The 22,081-nt window shown below is 39.5% G+C and overlaps 1 protein-coding gene and 1 long non-coding RNA gene across 3 annotated transcripts in view; one reads left to right on the top strand and one right to left on the bottom strand.

Moving 5' to 3' along the window:
• SEMA6D (semaphorin 6D) overlaps nucleotides 1-22,081 on the top strand; it is a 658,493-nt gene that overhangs the window by 374,589 nt on the left and 261,823 nt on the right. The window lies entirely within an intron of this gene.
• Nucleotides 5,147-22,005, bottom strand: LOC115658668. The gene is made up of 3 exons (XR_004002360.1): nucleotides 21,993-22,005; nucleotides 16,893-16,901; nucleotides 5,147-5,225 (listed from the first exon to the last, which is right to left on the bottom strand). It is a non-coding gene; the product is annotated as an uncharacterized LOC115658668 (long non-coding RNA).

Raw genomic sequence — 22,081 nt, 5'->3', positions numbered from 1 at the left:
CTGTGTCCCTAGGAAGCCTTCCTGACTTGTAAGACAAAGACATCCCCTTGGGAATATACAGAACAGAGGGAGAAACCTTATGAGACAAAGATACCAAATGATTTGATCTTTGTGATGAGCCCTGGCCAGTAAAAAACCTGGAAAAGAGACTGTGGGTAAAAGAAACTATCTTAACCTAGCAAGATACAGTCTTTGTTCAAGTTTTAGACTTTTAGATGCTTTTCAGTTTTATTTGCTTGTAACAATCTCTACCTTTTATCTCTTTCACATGGTATCACTTAATCCATGCTCTCATTAATAAACTTGTTTTATGTTTCCTATAAACCAGTTCAGTGCTATGTTTGAAGGGAAGGGTGGAAAGTGAAATTAATAACCTGTGATGTACTGAATCTTTAACAGAGTGGCAAATTTAATTTCTTCTGAGAATGCACAGTAGGGTAGGGGGCTGTGCATTGCAGAGAAACATCTAAGAGGCTGGAGTTGAGTGACTGTTACCTGCTAGGTGAGGTTTGGACAGGGAGAGTCTTCAGGAGTTTGCTGGTGAGGAAGACAGATTGATATGGTAGGGAATTGACACACAATCCAATTGTCAGCAAAACTTACACTTGCTGAGGCAGAGAGGTAAGAAAGACACTCACAGCTCCGGATATCTTGGCCTCAGTTATGTCTTGTGATGATATGTTCCACAAGTTAGTTAGGTACCATGCAAAAAATGCATTTCCTTATCTCTGTGTTACCTTTTTTGCCTTCCAATTTAGTTGAATCTCCCCTTTTTTCTTGTATTATAAATAGGAATACCTGATTTGCCTTCTCCATTCAATTCATTATTCTGTATAATTTTATCATGTCCCCTCTTATTCAGCTCTCCACCTCCTCGTAAATATTCCCAGTCTTTTAAATACTTCTTACAGGCCTCTAGGAAAGGTGATAAAAGTGATTGGAACTCATTTCTACTTTTTTATATTGTTGACTTGTGTAATGACATTATAGTATGTTAAATATTGATTTAATCTCATTCATTTTACATCCTAATATTTTATTTGCTTAAATATTTTTCCCCCTAAACACTGAGCGAAGGCTTTCATTGAGCTGTCCACAATAATACTCAGGGTCTTTTTCCTGTGAGGCTGCACTTCAGTTAGAACACCGGAAATATGTATTAGTCATCCATGTTATTCCTTCCAGAGAGAATTATCTTGCATTTATCTACTCTGAAGTATTTATTTTCCATACTATCTTGTGCTCTGAATCCATCATATCTTCTAATCTAAGCAGGGCTAGATCAGTATTTGGATAGGAGACCGCTGAAGAACATCTAAATGCTGCAAAAGTGGTACAGATGATTCAAGATATGATTCAGTCTTCACTGTCTCCGTTGAATCAACGCCTTTAAATAAAGTTAAGGAGCACTGTGCTGCCAAAGATGCTCTCTTTTGGATATGTAAAAATAAGGTCCTGATCACCTATAGCCATTAAAGATCTTGTGGCAACCTTAGCAAGTAGGGGGATATTCAGACCAGTGACCTGGCCAAATATGAGTTTAGGTTGTCTGCCTACATTTCCCCCTACAGTTTCAATTGGATTCAATATTCTTTATCCTTTTCCCAACCACCTGTATAATGTGTGTCTTGCTTCCTTTATGTAAATTAGGCCTTTCCTCCCTCCGTGCTGCATACGCACAGAAGAGTATATAGTTCTATGTTTGTAAAACATTTCAGGATCTTTGGGGATGAAAGACAGCATATAAATGGAGGAATATTATTATATGCTCTGAGACCCGATTAAAGCCAGCAGAAATCTGCGGCTGCAGAAATTCTCTTTCAAAGAGGGTTAAACAATCAAATCAGCTCCATATGAATCCTATAAACTATATATTTTGGTAAAAATATTAAATCAGAATGCTTTTTTGTACTCTGTGAAGTCTGAGCAGAATTTAATTACTAAAAATGAGGCTACTATAGCAAATATACGGATGCATATCAAATTCATTCTTCAAACTGGGTAAGGACTATTAAAATGGTTCTACAATTTCAAAATCAGATCTTTCTTTTGGAAAAAAAATCATAAACAGTTGAAATTTATCAAATATAATTAGCTGTAGCCTGGAGTGTTGATTATTTGCTTTTCTTTGGCCAGCTGTAATTCATTTACTGAACACCTGATGATATTACAGTTGCTGAAGGAGCTTATGAGGAACTCACATATTATTAAGCACTTGAGTGCTAAGAGATTTTTGGAACATTTAAAACAAAAGGAGTGGAAGAGAAAAATAAGTCCGTGGGAATTATGACAAAATTGTGGGCACAGGCATCCCACATAATCCATCCTAAAATGCTTCTATATTGTACTTTTAACTATGGAATGAATATTTTGGCATTTCTCTAAAGGCCATTAGTTTGTCTGTAAGAGGCAATTCTTCTTACGGCATGATGCTGCCCCTGCTAAAATTAGTTGTAATGTTTTCAATACTATACACAATAATTAATGAGTGTGTGTGTGTGTCTATACATATATACGTAATTAATCAGGTCTTTCTCATACACACACACACATGCATGCATAATTATATATAAAAGAAAAATACAACCTTGGCTAATAATTCTCAGTGTAGATTCATAGATTCCAAAGCCAGAAGAGACCATTATGATCATCTAGTCTAACCATCTCAATAACATAGGTTGTAGAGCTTCCCCAAAATAATTCCTGAAGCAGATCTTTTAGAATAATATCCCATCTTGATTTTAAAATGGTCAGTGATGTAGACTCCACCACCACCCTTGGTAAATTGTTCCAATAGTTAATTACCCTCACTGTTAAACATGTATAACTTATTTCCTGTCTATATCTATGGGTTTTCTCAAGTGTGGGTCATTGTAAAATCTAAGCAGAGGATATACAATTGACAGCGGAAAGCATTTGTGTAACTTTGAATTTTTCAAATTTCAGACCTGTCCCCCATGTGGCTAGTTGGAGTTTACTTTGTATATGCATCCTAGGGTGACCAGATGAGAGGGAGAAAATATCGGGACACATGGGGGGGTTAGGGGGGAAGGAAGCAAAAAAGCTGAGTGATCGGTCGGGACACAGGACAAACACCCGATTTTATCGGGACGTCTGGTCACCCTAATGCATCCTGTATGCATACACGTATATTTGAGGTTGAAGGAACCTGGCCCATTTCTTTCACATTGCTGGAATTGCACTGGTGTAAATCCATCCCATAGGAAGGCAGTACACAACCAATTTATGTAGTCTTATGGGGCTTATGTGACCATACTTTGTGGTAACCTGGGATCAAGATTGGTACCATGGATTGTTTAGTAATACATGAGTAATTTTTATATGTGTGTGTCTTTTGAATTTTTGATAAGGTTGTCACAGTATTTATTGATTTATAAAAGAGCTAATAAGAATTTAGCTCACATACTATAATATTAAAATTATAGTCATATACTTTACATGTAATAAATAGGTGCCTTTTAACATTTTGTCCACTGCGGAAACCCAGTGAGCAAAACAGAGTTCTAACTTCTCTGTTTAGAGATTCTTTGTTTGAAATGAGCTAGCAAGGAAGCACATTTACAGAAGAAGGGAGGTGAATATAAAGAGGTTACGGTTGCTGTTATAAAGCCAATAATTATCAGTGCAAGGTGCTATATCTCATCTAGTATATAACGCATTTCATGGCCTACTAGGAAGGAAATTATACAACAAATATTTAAGTATATTCCCAAAGGAAGTAGGTGCAAGTCCATAAGTAGATGTAAGTCCATTGACAGGAATCAGTGGAGGTGCATATGCTGACACCAGGGCTTAGTGTTTTGTCTGTGAAAGGGTTTTTTTTATTATTATTATTTAGGGCTTGTGATTTTATGATCTACTCAGTATAAAAGATTTTGGTGCATTGCTGTGGTAGGGAAATTGTGACTTGGGGGACTGCAGTCTCTCTCCCAGCTACTCCAGAGGAGTAAAGTGCTCTGGGTCTGTAACAGCACAGCATATGCATACATGAGAAGCTGGCATAAGGAGGTGCTAATTGGGCTGCAATTCATCCTCTAATTTGGCTTTACAATAATGTGGTTCTGAGTGAAAGAAATATAAATTCAATTGATAATAAATTGATTGTTGACAAATGCACCCTGGAAGGAACTATTTGAAATTCTCCTACTTATTGCCTATTTATCTGTAGCCACCTGGAGCAAAGTCTTATATCTCAGAACTCTTCCAGAGAGCAGATAATTTTTGGTCCTCACTCAGCTGGAATAGTATCTTGCTCCACAAGAAATCCTTTTGAAGTCAATGGAGGAAGGTGGTTGTAAAGAGTGTCAAAATCTGTCCTTAGTAAACTAGTCTTATTTAATTCAACCACAAGAAAGAGTCAGTCTCTCTCTCTCTCTCTCTCTCTCTCTCTCTCTCTTTCTCTCCCTCTGTAATCATCTCTTCTTTGTCCCAGAAAAGATCACCTGCATCCCAGGCAACCCTATGAATTCCCAGAAACGATAAACCAAACCCACATCTGGAAATATAGTGCCCCATTGCAAGAATTTGGCCCCTTTACACAAGAAGAAGTGATATATGCTCTCAAGCAAACTATTTGTGAATCTGATTCTTGACCTTTCTTGCTGTGAAAATGAGTAGGGAACAGTGTCTAGGCCTTTGATTAACAAAGACGGTTAGTACTTCCTTGGACGAATGAAATGTAATTCTAAAGAAGTCATCAGTACATATGGTGAGTTTCCTGCAATTCATAATTGTTGCAAAAACAACATACCATAACGTTCAATAACTTAACCAAGAGTGGCTTGTCTGGCATCATAACAATGTTTCTGACGCCGTGTAAAACGCTCCATATATTTACCCACATTTGATGAGGTTAACAGATCTGATGTTTGCATTATTTAATACTTTCTATAGCTTTAGATACTCTGAAGGACAATAATAAGCACAAGGGGTTGCAAATATTCTTTTGTGCTTTGAATGATACAAAATTTGCCATCTCTCTCAATATTCTTGAAGCAGTTTCACCTGAAATAATGTGTCATCAGTGACCATACTGTACTTCATGTAGCTTGTTGGTAGCCAGTTGCCATACTGAAATGGTGCGATGGTGCTTCCAGAACTGGCATCAAAATGAGGCCCGGACTGGAAGAAAAGCTCTATGTAGCTCATAATCTTGTATCTATTACCAGCACAAGTTGGTCCAATAAAAGATATTACCTCACCCACTTTGTCTCATCAAAATGAGGGTGAATTCAACAAATTGTGAAAAAGCAAAACAAATTAAAAGTGATGTTGGCTTAGAATACTTAGTACTTTGCATGGTCAAGGAACAACAACATCCATAATAGTCTATAAAGCAATATTATAGACTTCACTATTTCTTCCTATTTACGGACACTTTATTCACACAGCTAAATGACAGATTTGTAGCTTTGTTTCCCAGCAAATACAACTATAGTGAACTTGCACAATCCATTCAATGCTACTTTCCAAATTTACTGAAGTTAAGCATTAGTTGTGAAATCCTGGCTGAAGTGAAGTGAATGGCAAAACACTGACATCAGTGGGGCTGGTATTTCACCCCAGGTCTCTATTGAGTCTGAGACATAGAGTTCAATACTGGCAAGGAAAGAAGCCTGTACCACACAATATCATCCTGAAACTCGGACTGAACATGACCTGGTATTCTTTTGCCATTTCTAAAGATATTTGATATTTTTCATGTTACTACATCTACCGGAAGATGTGGGTTTTTACCCCCACTTCTATTCACCTTTAGAACTATCGATGGACTGCTGGAATTGTGTAACTTTAATGCTTGTTTATTGAAACTGAAGTCACTTGAGATAAAATACAGTTCACTAATTTACAACACATCCAGTATCTTCAAGATTATTGCTGGTATAGAGCATTGATGGCATATCTTTTACTTTCTTTCATCAAGATGTCGCCAATACTGTTTTGTTTTTTTTAGTGTCATTTATCTGCATGCTAGCTCCACCTACCCTCAGCTGCATAATTCTAAACCGACTTCTCATAAAGCAGAGTATTGTATTTATAAGACAAAACAAACCATTTATTATTGTCAAAACATTTATCAACCTTTCACCTATTAGTCAAGTGCAAATTAGCAGAAATGTTTTTACTAGCCACAGCTACTATCAGGAACTGTATTAATAATAAAAGATAATTTAATAGCACAATTGTGTGACTACAACAGCTCTTTCAAACAGCCCATGCTCATGACTTTAACTGAACCATTCTATTAGTTCCTTACACATTTCCACTCTTATTTAAAACATAATCAAAATAATGAAATAATAAGCCTTTATAATAGAGAAGATCCTATATGTTTGTAACATCATTGCATTTATATGCTGGTCTATTAAAATTCAAAGCTCCCTTTCTACATGGCATGTTTTTTGTAGCTCAGAAAAAACCTATAATGGGTTACATTTTCCACATGGGACGTTATGTACAAAGCTCCCATTAGTGATGACGTGTATTGTGTGAATTACTCCATGTGCATCATGCTGAAAATGTGGTTTAACAAATCTGTGTAAGCAATTAAAAATGGAGCAACAGCAAGGCCCAGGCCGCTTCCTTTTTCATGTTCAATGAAGAAAGAAAATGCAGAAAAAGAAAGTTTAGTGCTCTAGTACAGTTTTTCTTCCCTTTTGGTTGGTAAAACTATTATTGCATGCCTTTAAATGAGCAAATATAACATTTGAAGGAGTAACTATAGCAGATATGCACATAGATGCTACTGTGGCATGTTGAGAAATATTTGTTTTAAAACTCCATATAAATAAGTACTGTATTTATCCAGTAGACCAGAAGAGTTCCTAATGATGCACGTTATCTAAAAATACAGCAACTGCCTAAATCCTTGAGGTTAGATTCTCCAAGGGAAAATGGGATTACAAGGAGCCAGTTGTACCGCTTCCTGATTTTCACTGCCCATCTGCATGAGAGGCATTGTGGAGCTCTGCTCTGCCATTTCCTCTTACCCCTACCCCAGCCCATTACAATGGTGGTTTGGGAACACTTGGCACAGAAGGTGACTATGGCATTTCCATTCTCTTTTCAGCAACTGAGTTCATCTATGCAAATGAAATTCTCCACTGGCATTCCTCAGCAAGAGTATGACCACTCTATGGTGACTGAATGCTCCAAAGCAGCCATATGCTACCAAAGAATCCAGTTTTCCAATTTTTTTTCAAAGTTGCCTGAGTGCTCAGACAAATATGAGGCAAGAAAATGTAGGATGAAGGAAAAGGCCTACGTAGAGAGGAGAAGTGAAGATGGAGAATGTAAGGGAAGAAGAAGGAGGAAAAGAATTGAAAAGGTTAAGGATGGGAAAGAGAAAGTTGTGGAGTGGGGAAGAATGTGAAGATCAGAAAGGAGGAGAGGTAAAGGAAAGACTTTGAAGTGAAACCCGTGAAAAAGAGAACAACAAAGAGCAAAAGAGGAAATTGAAGGGGAACGGTTATTTCAATCTCTTGAGTTAATAATTCCTTATTCGTTATTTTTTCCTTGAAAGGTTCTTTTTTTTTTTTTTTTAAATCAAGGAAATTAAATGGAAAATGTATCTAAAAGATATGTGGCCAATAAAAATCAGGAAATTCAGAGTTGTCCCTGACACTGTCATCTTTACATATGCTATTGTTGGTGATTTTTGCATTATTTTCCTTATCAGTATAACCGAGTTTGTGTCTCATACCAAAAATAGGACATGGTTCCCAAACTGATACAGCAATTACTTCCTTTATCACTCTCTGTGTTAGACTTTGCTTCAGGTACTTTTAAATGAGAATTCCTGAAATCTTGAAATTAAACCACTGGTTTATTAGACATGATATTTCAAATCTCACACTGGGAGCAACTCCTTTTCATATTACATTTATGATAGGCAGTTCCTTGTATGAATAATAGAATGGCCTTGAATGAATTCATAGAGGCTTTTGCCTCGGGGAGAAACACTAGGTTAGGTAGATGACTTCGAGTATGATCCTTTGTCTGTTGACATTACTTTTAAACTTTTCTTCCACAGTCTGTGGCAATGTGTATTAAATAAATGATAAACACTGATTCTCACAAAGAGCTTGCTAACCATTTGAGCCACAAAGAACACTTTCCAGGTAGTTGAGAGGTTAATATCTATGAATTATGTATTTGTTCTGGGTGGTGATTTTTTCCCCTCTTCCCCCCTCCCTATTTTCTCCAATGACTGGTATACTGTGGAGGAAATAGATAGAATCCAGCATCTTTGTTAACTCAAACACATCAGAAATATTACACTGACTAACTGGTTTGTGTCTAAACCATTCAGCCATTGGCTCAATCCAGGGGTGGGAGAAATTGCCATTTTTAAAAATGACTGCAGTACTATTCCATGAAGTTCAAACATTGGTAATGGCAACAGTAAAAATACCAGGACAGGTTGTTTCTTTGATATAAATAATATATTTACTAATTGATCTAACTCCTCACAGTGATTTGCAAACATTTTACTGACTGTGCAACTTTGATAAGCCTATCAAGGAATTTATAGGAACAAAAACACATGCAGCAAATGACCTCTTCCTAAAAAAACATTTCCATCCTCAACTTATATTTTAGTATAAGTAAATATATTATATCCTTTTATTAAGGATGTGCCTTTTTACAGGTAAAACATTAATTCAGATAAAACACCAACAGCAGTGTTGTCGTCATTTTGAGATCGATCCTTTGCTTGTCTCTTGGAGTTTCAAGTTAATCAGAAAGATCACTTGGAGAATATGTGTATTGACCTTTCTATACTGATGTCAATGGGAATTTTGCACATGTAAGCAGAGCAGAATATCATTTGAGATCACCCATCTGGATCTAAGAGAACAATTTTAGCTGTAGATTCCTGCTACTGTTTTTGAAATTTTCTGTGTTAAATATTTTTCTTTTAATCTTCTGTTTCTAAAGCTGTTGTTTGCTAAATAAAAAGCAAGTACACATTTTGTGTCCCGTGCAATGTAGTTAGCTGTATTTACAGTAAGAGTTAGGTTGACCTATGTCAACAGAAGTCTTCCATTGACCTAACCAAAACATCAGAGAGGTGTATTACCTACATCAGTGGAGAAACTCCTTCTGTCGATTGTAGGAAGCATCTGCACTATGCCACTACAGTGGCGCTAGCTGGAGCGCAGTGGTAGTAGTAGTTCAGCCACTGTGGCGTAGATGTACCCTGACACACCATCAAAGAGAGGTAGGATAGCATCAAAATGGAAAAGAAAATGAATAGGTGAGGCATTGATTTCCTTAGTAACATTCCTGCAGATCGTGAATAGACTGAAGTGCAAAGTTTAAAGGCCAGGGAACTAATCCAGGACTCTAGAAAAATGCAGTGGTAATTAGTTTATTATTTTCTTCTGTGCTGTAATAGAAGCAAATTTCCTAGATATGTAACTGTGCCAATGCATCTGGGATTGGAAGATTTACACAAATAAAATCAGAGGTTTTGACTTTATAAGATGCGTAGATCTGGCCCCAAAAGGACAGGGAAATAGTGTTTTTGCAGAATAAATGTTTAGATTATTACAGAAATTTTGGAATGAAAGTGAATGCTTGTCTTCTACTTGCATTACTTTATATAATGAAATTCACTCCAAAGTATTTGTAGAACTTCAAAATTGCAATTCTATCACTGAACCAATAGAATTTTTTAATTGGTTTACTGTGTTTAGTGTTTTGAGAGATGTGAGTAACTGTTTATTCACAGACTACATACAGTAGAGAAGCAGTTTTCTGCACAGTGCCCCACTACTGTATGTCAGCAGTGAATAATATATACTATGGGCAGCAGATGAACCACAGGCTCAGGGAGGCTAGCTCTGCATCCCCACCCCTTCTACCTGAGGCCCCACCTCTTTCACACCCCCTACCGGAGCCTAGAGCCCCTTTCCCAAGCTAGCGCTCCCAACCCCCCTGCCCGCCACCTGCTCCCTCCCCCAGCCCCAGAGCACCAGGAGGTCTGGAAGCGTGGCCCCACCCCCGGAGCACCAGGAGTTCCAGAAGCGCGGCCCCATTCCCAGAGCCCTGGGTGACTAGGCAATATGCCCCAGCAGCGGGAGGGCAAGCAGCATAGCCCCAGTGTCAGCTGGGGCCATAGCACAGGGGAAGAACCATCTGCAGAGCGGGAAGCAGGAAGGAGATTTGGGGCGGAGTGTCGGTGGGGCCACACCTGGCTGTTTGGGGAAGCTCAGCCTCCCCCAGCCTATGATAACTTGCCGCCCATGCCAACTAAGTATAAAGAATTGTTCCCTCCTTACTACCTAAATCAGGTAGCAGAGATTTTGGGCATTTTTTCCCATATATACTAGTCAGTGGGACTGGTCAGATGCAAGAGATGTTGTAGAAGATACACAGCCTCTGTACAGGGCTTGTCTACACATTTTTTTTTTTTTTTTTTTTTTACTGAGCCAGTTAACTTGAGGAGGTTAATACCTTTGTAAAGACTAGTCTGTACACTCCCCAAAATTTGTTGTAAACTACAAACATTTGCAATTTACCTTTAGGGATCAAACATTTGTAGCCTGGAATTAATGTTTGGGGAGTGTCCAGACTAGCCCAAACAAAAGCATTAACAACCTTGAGTTAATTGGCAAACAGCTACAAAATGTAAGGTAGTCAAACCCTTAGGGTACATCTAAAGTGCAATAAAAAATAAACGGCATCAAATCTCAGAGCCCGGGCCAACTGACTCATCCTCACAGGCCTTAGACAGCAGGCAGGGCTAAAAATTGGAGTGTAGACATTTAGGCTCAGGCTGGAGACTGGACTCTGAGATACTACCCTTCACAGGGTTTCAGAGCCTGGGCTCCAGCCCCAGCCCAAACATCCACACTGCAATTTTTAGCCTTACAGCCAAAGCTCCATGAGTCTGAGTCAGCTGACCCGGGCCAGCCACAGCCATGCCGTGCATATTTATTGCAGTGTAAACATAACCATAGAGACCTTTCTGTGTGCTTCCATCTCTGAAAATCCAGCAGTTCTTTCTGGCTAGTCAGGAAGTCATCAGCTTCTCCACGTTATACCCAAATTTACCTGTTCTGATGTTAACTAATTTAAGATTCAGTCAGCATCTGTGCCTTTGTCACACAACAGTCAACTCCCCCAGTCATCTCAATGGGATCTTAATTTAGAAGACTCTCTTTGGAGAGTAATTTAATGTTGACAGCATTAGCGTTGTTGGGAGCTCTTTAAGAAGAGTTTAGTAGATGACCAAAAAGCCATATTTCCACAATTAAAAAAGAGGACATCTTTTTCAGTGGCCAAGTGAAGGCAACAGTTAGAAATAAAATAAATAATGGAAAAGAGGAAATGAATAACAATCAATCTAAATTAAAGTAGTGAAAGTATATAAAATTGATAAAGGAAGCTAAAGACCTCAGTGAAATCTGTGGCTGGTAGTGCTAAGAATGATAAAGAGAATTTTTTAAAGTATGTTAAGAACAAAAACAATCCTAGAAATATATAAGCCTATTAATAGATGGAAGTGGTAAAAATGTTAATACTTATACTGAAAAGGCAAAGTGTTCAATAAATATTTCTGTTCTGTATTTGGAAAGAAGCAAGATGATAAATTCCAATCACAGAAAGATGGAAAAAGTATTTTTGAGTTATAACTTAACTAAGTCTTAACTAAGGAGGATGTTAAACGACTTACAGGGATAAACATATTTTAGTCAGCAGTACCAGGTAACTTGCACTTGAGTCCTGAAAGATGAAGATGAGGAGATATCTGGCCCATTGATGCTAATTTTTAATAAATCTCGGAATGCCAGGGAAATTCCAATAGATTGGAAGAGTGATACTGATGTGCCAGTGTTCAAAAAGGGCAAGCAAGAGATCAATCTGAAGCAAAATAATGAAAAAGCTGATATAGTTAATAAAGAATTCAAGGACTGGAATATAATGAATGCCAATCAATGTAGTTTTATAAAGAACAAAGAGGTCATATCAAACAAATCTGTTTAATTCTTTGGGGTGATTACAGTTTGATAAAGGTAACTGCATAGATGTAATATACTTAGACTTTTGTAAGGGGTTACTGCACAACAGTCTGATTTTTTTTAAGTACTATATATCAGTAAAGCACACATTAAATGGATTAAGAACTGGCTAACAGATCTAAAAATTTGTCATATGAGAGATTGTCACTAAAAGGGGGGTATTTCTAGTGGGATTCCACAGGACTCAGTACAAGGGCAGATGCTATGTAACATTTTCATCAATGATCTGGAAATGTGTATAAAATCACTGCTGATAAAATTTGCAGATAACACAAAGACTGGCGGAATGGTAAATAATGAGGGCAGGGTAATCATACAGTGCAATCTGGATCCTTGGTAAGCGGGGTCCATTCAAACAAGATGTGTTTTAATATAGCAAATGTAAAGTTGTACATCTCGAAAAAAGGAAGGCAGCCTATACCTACTGAATGATGGCAATATCCTGGAAAGTAGTGACTCCAAAAAGGATATAACGGTCATTGTAGACACGCAACTCAACATGAGCTCCCAATGCAATGCGGTGGCAACAAGGGCTAATGCTCTTCCTGGATGTATAAATGTGAGGACTGAGTAGAACTTAGGAGGAGATTTTACCTCTTTTTGTGGCATTGATGAGACCTGTACTGGAATACCGCATCCAGTTCTGGTGTCCACATTTTAAAAAGTATATTAAAAAATTGGAGAAAATGTGAAAAGAAAGATCTATGGAAATGATTTGAGTGTTGGAGAAAATGAAAAGGCTTAGAGATTAGTCTGTTTAGTTTATCAAGAACAAGACTGAGAGATAAATTGGTTACACTGTACAAGGGCTGGTCTACACTAAAAAGTTAGATTAACCTAGCTACATTACTCAGGGGTCTAAAAAATTCATGCCCCTGAGGTATGTATGCCAACCTGATCCCCAGTGTAGACAGTGCTAGGATGACAAAGAATTCAACCACCTCTCAGGGAGATAGATTTACTATAGTGGCAGAAGAATCCTAGTGTAGATGTTATCCTATGTACCTTCATGAGGAGAAAATACAGGATAGTAAAAGGCTCTTTAATCTAGTGGAGATAGGCATAACAAGAACCAAAGGCTGGGAGCTGAAGCTATACAAATTTAAATTGGGAACAAGGCACACATTTCTAACAGTGAGAGTGACTAACCACTGGAACAATGGGAAGTTGTGGATTCTCACTCTCTTGATGTGTTAAAGACTGGGTGCCTTTCTGGCTGATGTGTTTTAGCCAGACATAAGTAGAGAAGTAACTGGATGAAATTTAAAGGCCTGTGATATTCAGGAGATTGGACTAGATGATATAATGGGCCATTCTGGCTCTAAAAACTAAACTCTATGAAACCAATTTACTTTACTGGTGGAGGCAAGAGGGGTGAGAATAGGGGAGGGAGAAGGAATAAATGAGCCTCTTCAAATTTAGCAGGCATGAGAATGAGAAACCAATCAGATTTGCAGAGACCCAGACAAATCATTTAAGTAGCTCTGAAAAGAATGTATAGCCTATTTGGTCTCCTCTTGGCCTTAGTTACTCTGATTGAGTAGCAGCATCCCTAGGAGTCAAGAGTTTCCAGAATAGAACAGACAGGCCTGAGAACTTTCAGCAAGTCATCCCTTGAGAAAGATACAAGGCCCAGCCATCATTTGAAAATACATATGGAATATGTCAGGTTTCTCTGGGGAATTTTCTGTAGTTAAAATGAAGCACTTTTAATTTAAAATGATACTCTTTTGAAAAAAAGAGTAGCACAAAACTTTATAGATACAGTTAATATGGGGTGGGCTAAAGAATTTTATCAGTATATTTTTCTTCCCCTCTTTTGTGCCTGAGAGGAACTGGGTCCCTGATCTCTCTCAAATCTATCAGTTTTTCAGTCCTTCAATCAACTGAAGTGCATATAGTAGGCACAGGTAAAAGTGCTTTCACCGATCTGATTGGGAGGCCACTATCCAAGGTACCCCAATAACTTATGGGACTAAGACTCAATTGACGGAGGCTCATTTGCAATATGCAACATACTGGCACAAAACTCTGACAGTTCTCTCAGGCTGTGAATGAAGCAGTTGGCCAGCAGAGAGTTCTGTCTCTGTCTCCTTGCCAAATTTCCTTTATCGGTGTACCCTATCCCCCTCACCTAGAAATTACCCCACAGGTAATGGCCTTGATATTCTCCGCTGCTTACCCCACAAAATGCCTCATGGCTCCTGATCTCCCAATTCCAGGCTGATACTACCATTTCTGCCCCCTAGTATCCTCCTCCACACAGCATCTTCCTCCCTACTGCCCTCCAGAAAGACCCATGATCTGATCGCCACGCTCCTCCTTTGTATTTTTTCCTTCATTTTTAAAGGTCTCTCTTTGGTCATCTTGTTTTTCAAAAACAAACTGAAAATTAGGCTGGTTTTAAACTGGGTTTGTTTTGGCTTGACCATGTGTGGTCCAAACCCATTCACTGACTCAAGAGAAAAACTACTAGAGAACATTAAAATTCACTGCTTTGTAAAGCATTAGATATTGTGCTATTCACTGACCTTATAAAGATGCAGCTAATTTGTATAATAAATTGAATAAGATTTATTTGCATGCCAGTTCCACCCACCTCTGTTTCAAATGTCTATGTCTACTATTGCTCAAAAGTGCACATTATAAAGTAGCACAGTAATGTACATTGTCAGTCACTGTTCTTTGCTTTTTGTACTGGAAAAAGTCTTCTGTTTGTTAGTTACATTTGGGACCCTAACTTTGCTCTCATAGCAATTTTGCTTTCTCATTCAGTGGGAGCAGGATTAGGCCTTTTGTGCATAATCATTTTCACAGTGTAATCACTGGTGAGAGGTCGCAATTTAGCATTTGGCTTTGAAGAGTGGGTATGAACCGATAGGAAGATAAAAATGTGTTCCTGTTACTTATCTTTCAAGGACAGAGTCAGTTTGCCCATAAGTGAAGTCTCACATTTTTTTGACCACTACTTTGGGGTTTCAGCCAACTCCCATTAACTCAGTAGAAAGGCTCCCATTGACTTTAATCAGAACTGGCTCAGGAACATATTGAAGAGAGCTTAATTGTTGCTTGGAGCTAAAATGTCATGGTGAGAGACACTTTGTAAATATCACTGATATAAACTCAAATGTATTTATTTGTACAGATATAAGAAGGAAGTGCCATTGTCCAAAACACATTTTTTATCTTTTTCTATTAATTGTTATGCTAAAAAATGGGGGGCACCCTAAATCTGAAGTGAAACTGTCCCATTGACTAAATACAAGAAGACTCTATTCTAGTCCAGAAATGAGTGATGGATTATTTGCCTGATTTTTAGTTTTTAAATCTGTCATTTCTTTAAAACAACAACAACCCCTCCCCTTCAGGTGGTGGTGGTGGTGTGTATGTGTGTGTGTTTGTAAATTAGGAGACTGACCAGAACATGGTAACAAAGAGTGCATCTGCAAACATAGATTTTCATTACTTGCATTATAGTTTTTATGTCCAGCTATTTTACCTACATATATATAAATGTCAAACAACAGCAAAAATTTTCAGCCAAACAGAAGAGTTTGGTAATCCAAGGGTGTTGCCTACGTGCATTTTGAAGGGACATGGGAATGACATCTGAGATATACTGGGCACTAGCCAATTAACTGTTGCAAGTGAGGGATCTGTCTTGCCACTGTACGTGATACTACAGCAGACTTTGGGATCTAGTCCTCCCTTGTTGTGTGTGTAAAATTCCCATTAACATTAATCAAGTCACCTTGTGATGTGCACATGTAGTTCTGATAGCAGCTTTCACCTCTGATAGTCAGAGATAATTTCCAGATATGGCATGCTTCCTAAAATAAAGGCAGCCAAAAATGTCACTAGAAATAGCTCTTGTTTAAAAGAAAAATAAAAAAAATTGTTTATATAGTCTTATGGAATTTGTTATCTGAATTTTTCTGGGTTTTCTATTTGTTTTTCTATTGGAGTAGCCCCCATAACAGACCAGGACCGCATAGGGCTAGGTGCTGTACGAACACAGATCAAAAAATGGTCCTTAGATTGTAAAATTTTGGGGGCAAATACAAAGTAGGAGACAACAGGTGTATAGATGGTGGGTTGCGAGACAGTTTGTTTACATTGACCATCCACAGACATGGCCTCCGCAGCCATTGAGAGCTGCAGGTTCACCATTCCCGGCCAATGGGAGCTGCGGGACAGGGACATGCTGGCCGCCGCTTCCCGCAGCTCTCATTGGTTGGAAATGGTGAGCCACAGCCACTGGGACCTGCGGGCGGCCATGTCTGTGGATGGTCAATGTAAACAAACTGTCTCACGACCCGCCAGTAAATTACCCTGACAGGCCACAAGTTGCCCACCACTGCTCTAGAGAGAGTTAAAAAATGGTGTCCACGTTACAGGCTTGAGTGACACACAGGGTGGTGGTATTATCCACAGTGATTGAGAGACTCTACTCCACAGAGACAGAAGCAGCCGAAGAAGACACTGTTACACTGGGAGAAGGGGTAAAGTAGGGCCCAGTTGCAACCCTCCCTCCCCCAAGCACCCAGAACTGTACAGGGTAGACTGCCCTACTCTGGGTCATTAGGACTCAGGAGTTGCCTCTTCTCCCTGCTATGTGGCTTTGGAGGAAAGCTGCAGAGAGGAGTAGCCAAAGACACTAGCCAGTAGGAGCAGCAGCAGCCAGAGGATTGTCCAGGGACCTCTGGACAGTCAGACAATTTTTTAAAGTTTTGACTGGACTTCCTCTGCCCTGTACTAACTGGCTGGTTGCTCCAACCCTCTCCCTCCCTCAACTTCACTCTCTTAACTTCAGATTCATTCCACACCTATCTCCCTTTCCACTCTTGTATCCTGCCGAATCGCCCTTGCTCCCTTCCCTTCCCTTTTTTCCATTTAGTTTATCTCCCTCCTAACTAACCCCCATCACCCTCCAAAAAAATGGTGGAACTAATATGATGATTGCCACCATCACATTGTTTGCTCTACTTGTGTATTCTAGCCCTTCCCCCACCCAGTGTCTCTCTAGTCCAGTGGTTCTCAAACTTCTGTATTGGTGACTCCTTTCACATAACAAGCCTCTGAGTGTGACCCCTCCACTTTTATAAATTAAAAACACTTTTTTATATATTTAACACCATTATAAATGCTGGAGGCAAAGCAGGGTTTGAGGTGGAGGCTAACAGCTCGCGACCCGCCATGTAATAACCTCGTGACCCCCTGAGGGGTCCTGACTCCCAGTTTGAGAATCTTGGGTCTAGTCTATTTAAATTGTAAGCTCTTCAGGACAGCGACCATCTATTCTGTGTTTGTACAGTGCATAGTGCAATGAGGACCAATTCTTGGTTGGCCAGTAGACACCAGTGTAATAATTAGACACTTCTGTAATAATGGTAACATGATTAAGAATAATAATAATAAAGAAGGGATGGGAGAGGGCTTGTCGAGAGGTAAGTAGAGGTTCTGTTTTGTCTGTGTTGAGCTTAAACTGGTAGCTGGACATACGCTCTATGCAATGTTGTAACCATGTTGGTCCTAGGGTATTAGAGAGACAAGGTGGATGAGATAATATGTATTATTGGATGAACTTCCATTGGTGAGAGATACAAACTTTTGAACTACACAGAAAGTTTGTCTCTCTCACCAGCAGCAGTTGGTCCAATAAAAGATATTACCTCACACCCCACTCCATCTCTGTCACTTTGTGTCAAAGGCAGGTGAAGATTTTAATTTGGACAGGAAGAGATGGGTCTAGAGTAGAGAGGTAGACATGTGAGTCATCAGCATAGGAATGATAGGTAAATTTGTGTTTGCAGATGAGATTATCAATGACAAGGTGTAGAGGGAGAAGAGAACTATGACTATAGAAAGAGCCCTGCAGAACCCCACAGAATGTTGGAGGGAGAATGAGGAAGAGCCTCTGAAAGACATTCTGAGGGTGTGGTTAGAGAGTTAGGAGGAGAGCTGGGAGAGGACAGTCATGGAAGCCACGGGGCAGTAGTTGGTAAGTGAGGTAAATGGTGGAGGGAGGATTACATGTGAGAGACTAAAGCAAGCTTGTATTGTGAGTGGAAAGCCCAAGAGGAGAATAAGAGATGAATGGTACGACTAAAGGAGGGCATGAGGAAGGTCAAGAGACAGAATGGGGTCACTGGAGCAAGAGGAGGGGTTAGAGGAGAAGAGCAGATGAAAAAAGTCTGTGTCTATAACATGGAGAAGAGGGAGAGAGTTGTAAGAGGGAAGGGAAGGTTATATTTTGCAAATTTTCTCTTTGAAGAAATCATTGAGATCCTGTACAAAGAGAGAAGTGGAAGCAAGAAGAGGTGAGGGTTTGAGGAAGGACTCAAAGGTAGCAAAAAGTTGCTGGGGATTGCAGACATGCGATTCAATTAGAGTGGAAAGTTGCATAGCTTGGAAGATGGCAGAACTGAAGGAGGAAAGAACAATTGTGAAGTGGAAGAAGTCAGCCTGGTCCATGGGATTTCCACCAGGGATGATTCACAGTGCAAGAGCAGGAGTAGATAAAGCAGATGCTGGAAGTGAACCAGGACTGGTTGGCCTTGAAAAGGGACAGAGGGGCAAAAGTATGAAGGGTGAAGAAAAGTGAAGCATGGAGAAAATAAATACGTCAGTAGAAGAAAGGGAAAGGAAAGCAGGGAGGAGAGGGTTGAGAGTGGAAGAAAAATCATCAGTGCGGGTAGGCTGGAAGTCACAAAAGAGTTGGGTGAAGATGAGATGGAGGGGACAGAAAGGTGATCCTGAAAGAAACCAGATGATGGTTATACAAGTGGAACTCCACATCAGAGAAACCAGAGACTACCTAGCTAAGGGAAACATTGCACATTACCACAGAAAATATATAGTTTCTACCAACAGGAGAAAATTTAAGGTGAGATTATTAGAGTCTACTTCTATGATACCAAAATTGTAAATGTAGATTATTGTGGGGGTGTATTTTATTTAGTACCTATTGGCTATATACAATTTCTTTTTGGACTGTTTTTTTATGATTCTTCATGAAACAAAGACTTATTAAATTTAGTTGGCAGCTGTAAGGCAAGGTAGGAAAAAAAAGCTGTGCTTGTTTTTCTTAAAGCAGCCTTTGGCAGTTCTCCATCTTTTATTTTAAGCTGATGAGACTCAGAAAGAATGATTACATTTACTGCCTTTGGAAACTTTTAAACTTCATTTTTAGATACCATTTATTTAATGAGAAATGTCGTGAAGTCTAATTCAATAGAGGTTTAGTGAATAAGTCTGCTTTCATGAAGTATAGTGATAATGGACAACTAACCTTCTGCAGATGAATCTGGTAAACTATAATAAATAAATATTACACTAAATAAAGATTGGCACATTTAGTCTATACAGATGGGCCCCCTGTACCAATAATTCAGTGGTGGATGATTCCCTTTATAGGGTGAAAATATCATCAGTGTTTTTTATTGGAAGGGGTTTTTTGAGTCTTGAGTGTCCAATCCAAATATTTTTTTTTGTTCATTTCAAGTTACTTTTACTTTTGTAGCCTCTGTTTCCTTTACTCAAAGTAGTTAACAAGACCGTAAACCATAGTTTATGCACAAAGAACTTGCAACGATATATTTTTCTTAATAAAGAAATTGATTTCCTTTCATTTGTTTCAGAGGTTACTAGCCAAAAGAATGTAACAGATTAACTCACTGAAAAATGTTTTTTCTCCATCTCAGTTGGCTTACTGAGGTGAACTTCTGTATTATATCCATGCAGGGCCGGCTCCAGGTCCCAGCATGCCAAGCACGTGCTTGGAGCGGCATGCCGTGGGAGGCGCTCTGCCAGTTGCCGGGGTGGCAGGCGGCTCTGGTGGATTTCCTGCAGGCGTGCCTGCGGAGGATCCGCTGGTCCCGCAGCTCCGGTGGACGTCCCGCAGGCGTCCCTGCGGAGGGTCAGCTGGTCCCACGGCTCCAGTGCAGCATCTGCAGGGACGCCTGCAGGAGGTCCACCAGAGCCGCGAGACCGGCGAGCGGCAGAGCACCCCCCACGGCGTGCCGCCGTGCTTGTGGCAGCGAAATGGCTAGAGCCAGCCCTGTATCCATGTCTGTAGTCAGGGTTGATAGCCGCCATCTTGGTGGCAGAGCTAGCCAGAACAGGTGAAGCTACCTGCTTTGCCAGCATATGTGGCACTGCTATCATATGAGTACAGCCAGTCTCCTACACTACCTGTTCAAACTTTTTTCTCTTTTGTCCTTCCTTTGCTGCTTTCCTTTTCTTCTCTTCTCTTTCCTGCAGGGAACTACAATGCAAGCTAACTCTTCTGTTCCCTTTCCACTCATCGTAAGTCCTTATATTAAGAATTTGTTTGACTGCCATATAATTTCTCCCTTTACACATTATTGTCCAAGTCTATCCTCTTTGTAGTGGATTAGATAGAGTATCATCTTCATACCAATGCCAAGCATATGTTTTCTCCTGTAATACGTGGCATTAAGGGAGATGCAATGGAGGGTTATTTTGTTGAACTGTCTAGACAAATAGCATCATTTTAATGAAGAAGATTTGTGTCCATTTTAGCTGACTTATAGGAATATCTAGTTTTTACTACTGTAATTAAAGTACACTCCAATGTTCAATAAATTTATGCCCTAAAGAATGACAAACCAATGCAATGAACTACTACCAATGTTAAGGATGATGCTTAAATATTGCATAAAGCATACATTGTAAGAAAAAAATCTTCTTCCTTGTGGGCATGGGCCAATACATATTCTGTTATGTCAATAATGCTAGTAGGCAAAATGGAAAGCTATGAGTGCAACATATGTTGTTACCATTGCAGCATTCTTAACAACTGTTTGTCTTAAAATACGTACTGTATTAGAGAGATTTGGAGAATTTGAACCAGCAAATGCTTTGGTTTGAGAATCACTGGTCTCTCATCACAATGAGGGGTTTGCATTCATTTTTCTGTTAATGTATAAATCATAATTGACTAAAGTCTCTGAATAATATTGAATTTTGTCTTCAGCCTCTGCAATTTAATTGATAATAAATTGTGACACTTTGGGCAGAATGAATGGAGCAGCAGCTGCCTACCGGAGAGGAAAACTGATGATTTGACACTCAGCAAATGTCTTCTGGTCATCATGACTTTTATCTGCAGAATCATCATTTCCTTCAAGGTCTGTTCCATTTGTTTGGCAGGAAGGCCTATTTCCAAGCAGTCTTGAGGATGAGTTCTTTATTATATTTCTCAATGCTTGAATTTCCCACTCATCAACTGCTTACTTGTCAAAGCAGAGACAACCTGTAATTCTTGATTGAGGGGGCACAACTTGAAGGTTTGGGGGGCACATGACTGACCCTCGCATTGCCTCTAGTCTCTTTCCCATCCTCCGTGTGCCTCCTATACCGGCTGCAAGCCGGCACCATTCCTCTCATAGCTCCTTCCCCACTTACTTCTCCCATCACCTTGCTGATGTGGGCACAGCACATGCCTGAGCAGACAGCTATTACTGAGCAGGTAATTATGGCTATGGGCAAGGAAGGGATGGGACTCAACTCAGAGGGCTTTACCATGTCCTCTCTGGTGGAGCTGTGCTACCAGCCCCATTTATCTTCCCTGCTCTGGGCATCTCCTAGTGGCAGCACTAGGTGCCTAGGACCTTTCCCAGGCATGTCTCCCTCAGCATGCTCAGCATGACTCCCACCCTGGTAGAAAACTGGTGGGGGGGGGGGCAAAAATTGCCTCTGTTTCAATGGTAAACTGGGAGCTGAAAAGCAATTCTTTGTTGCCATAAGCTGAATATGTTTGAGTCTGAATATGTGCCAGCATCTAGAGAAGATACTATAAAGTTCCAGCTTATATGCATTTCTAGTAAAATCCATAGCAAGCATTGTTTGCAGTGGCACAACAGTTGATGGAAATTCCAAGCCATTGGAGACTGCACTTCATTTTTCTCCATGAGTGACTCTATATAATTTTATATTTTCCTTCGTACCTATTGTTAAAGGTCTATATATTGACCATAACACTGCTGTATGGTTTATTATTCTACTTT

The sequence above is a fragment of the Gopherus evgoodei genome, chromosome 10 (genome assembly GCF_007399415.2).
Source record: "Gopherus evgoodei ecotype Sinaloan lineage chromosome 10, rGopEvg1_v1.p, whole genome shotgun sequence".
Classification (NCBI taxonomy): Eukaryota; Metazoa; Chordata; order Testudines; family Testudinidae; genus Gopherus; species Gopherus evgoodei.
This window is presented reverse-complemented; position numbering and strand designations above follow the sequence as displayed.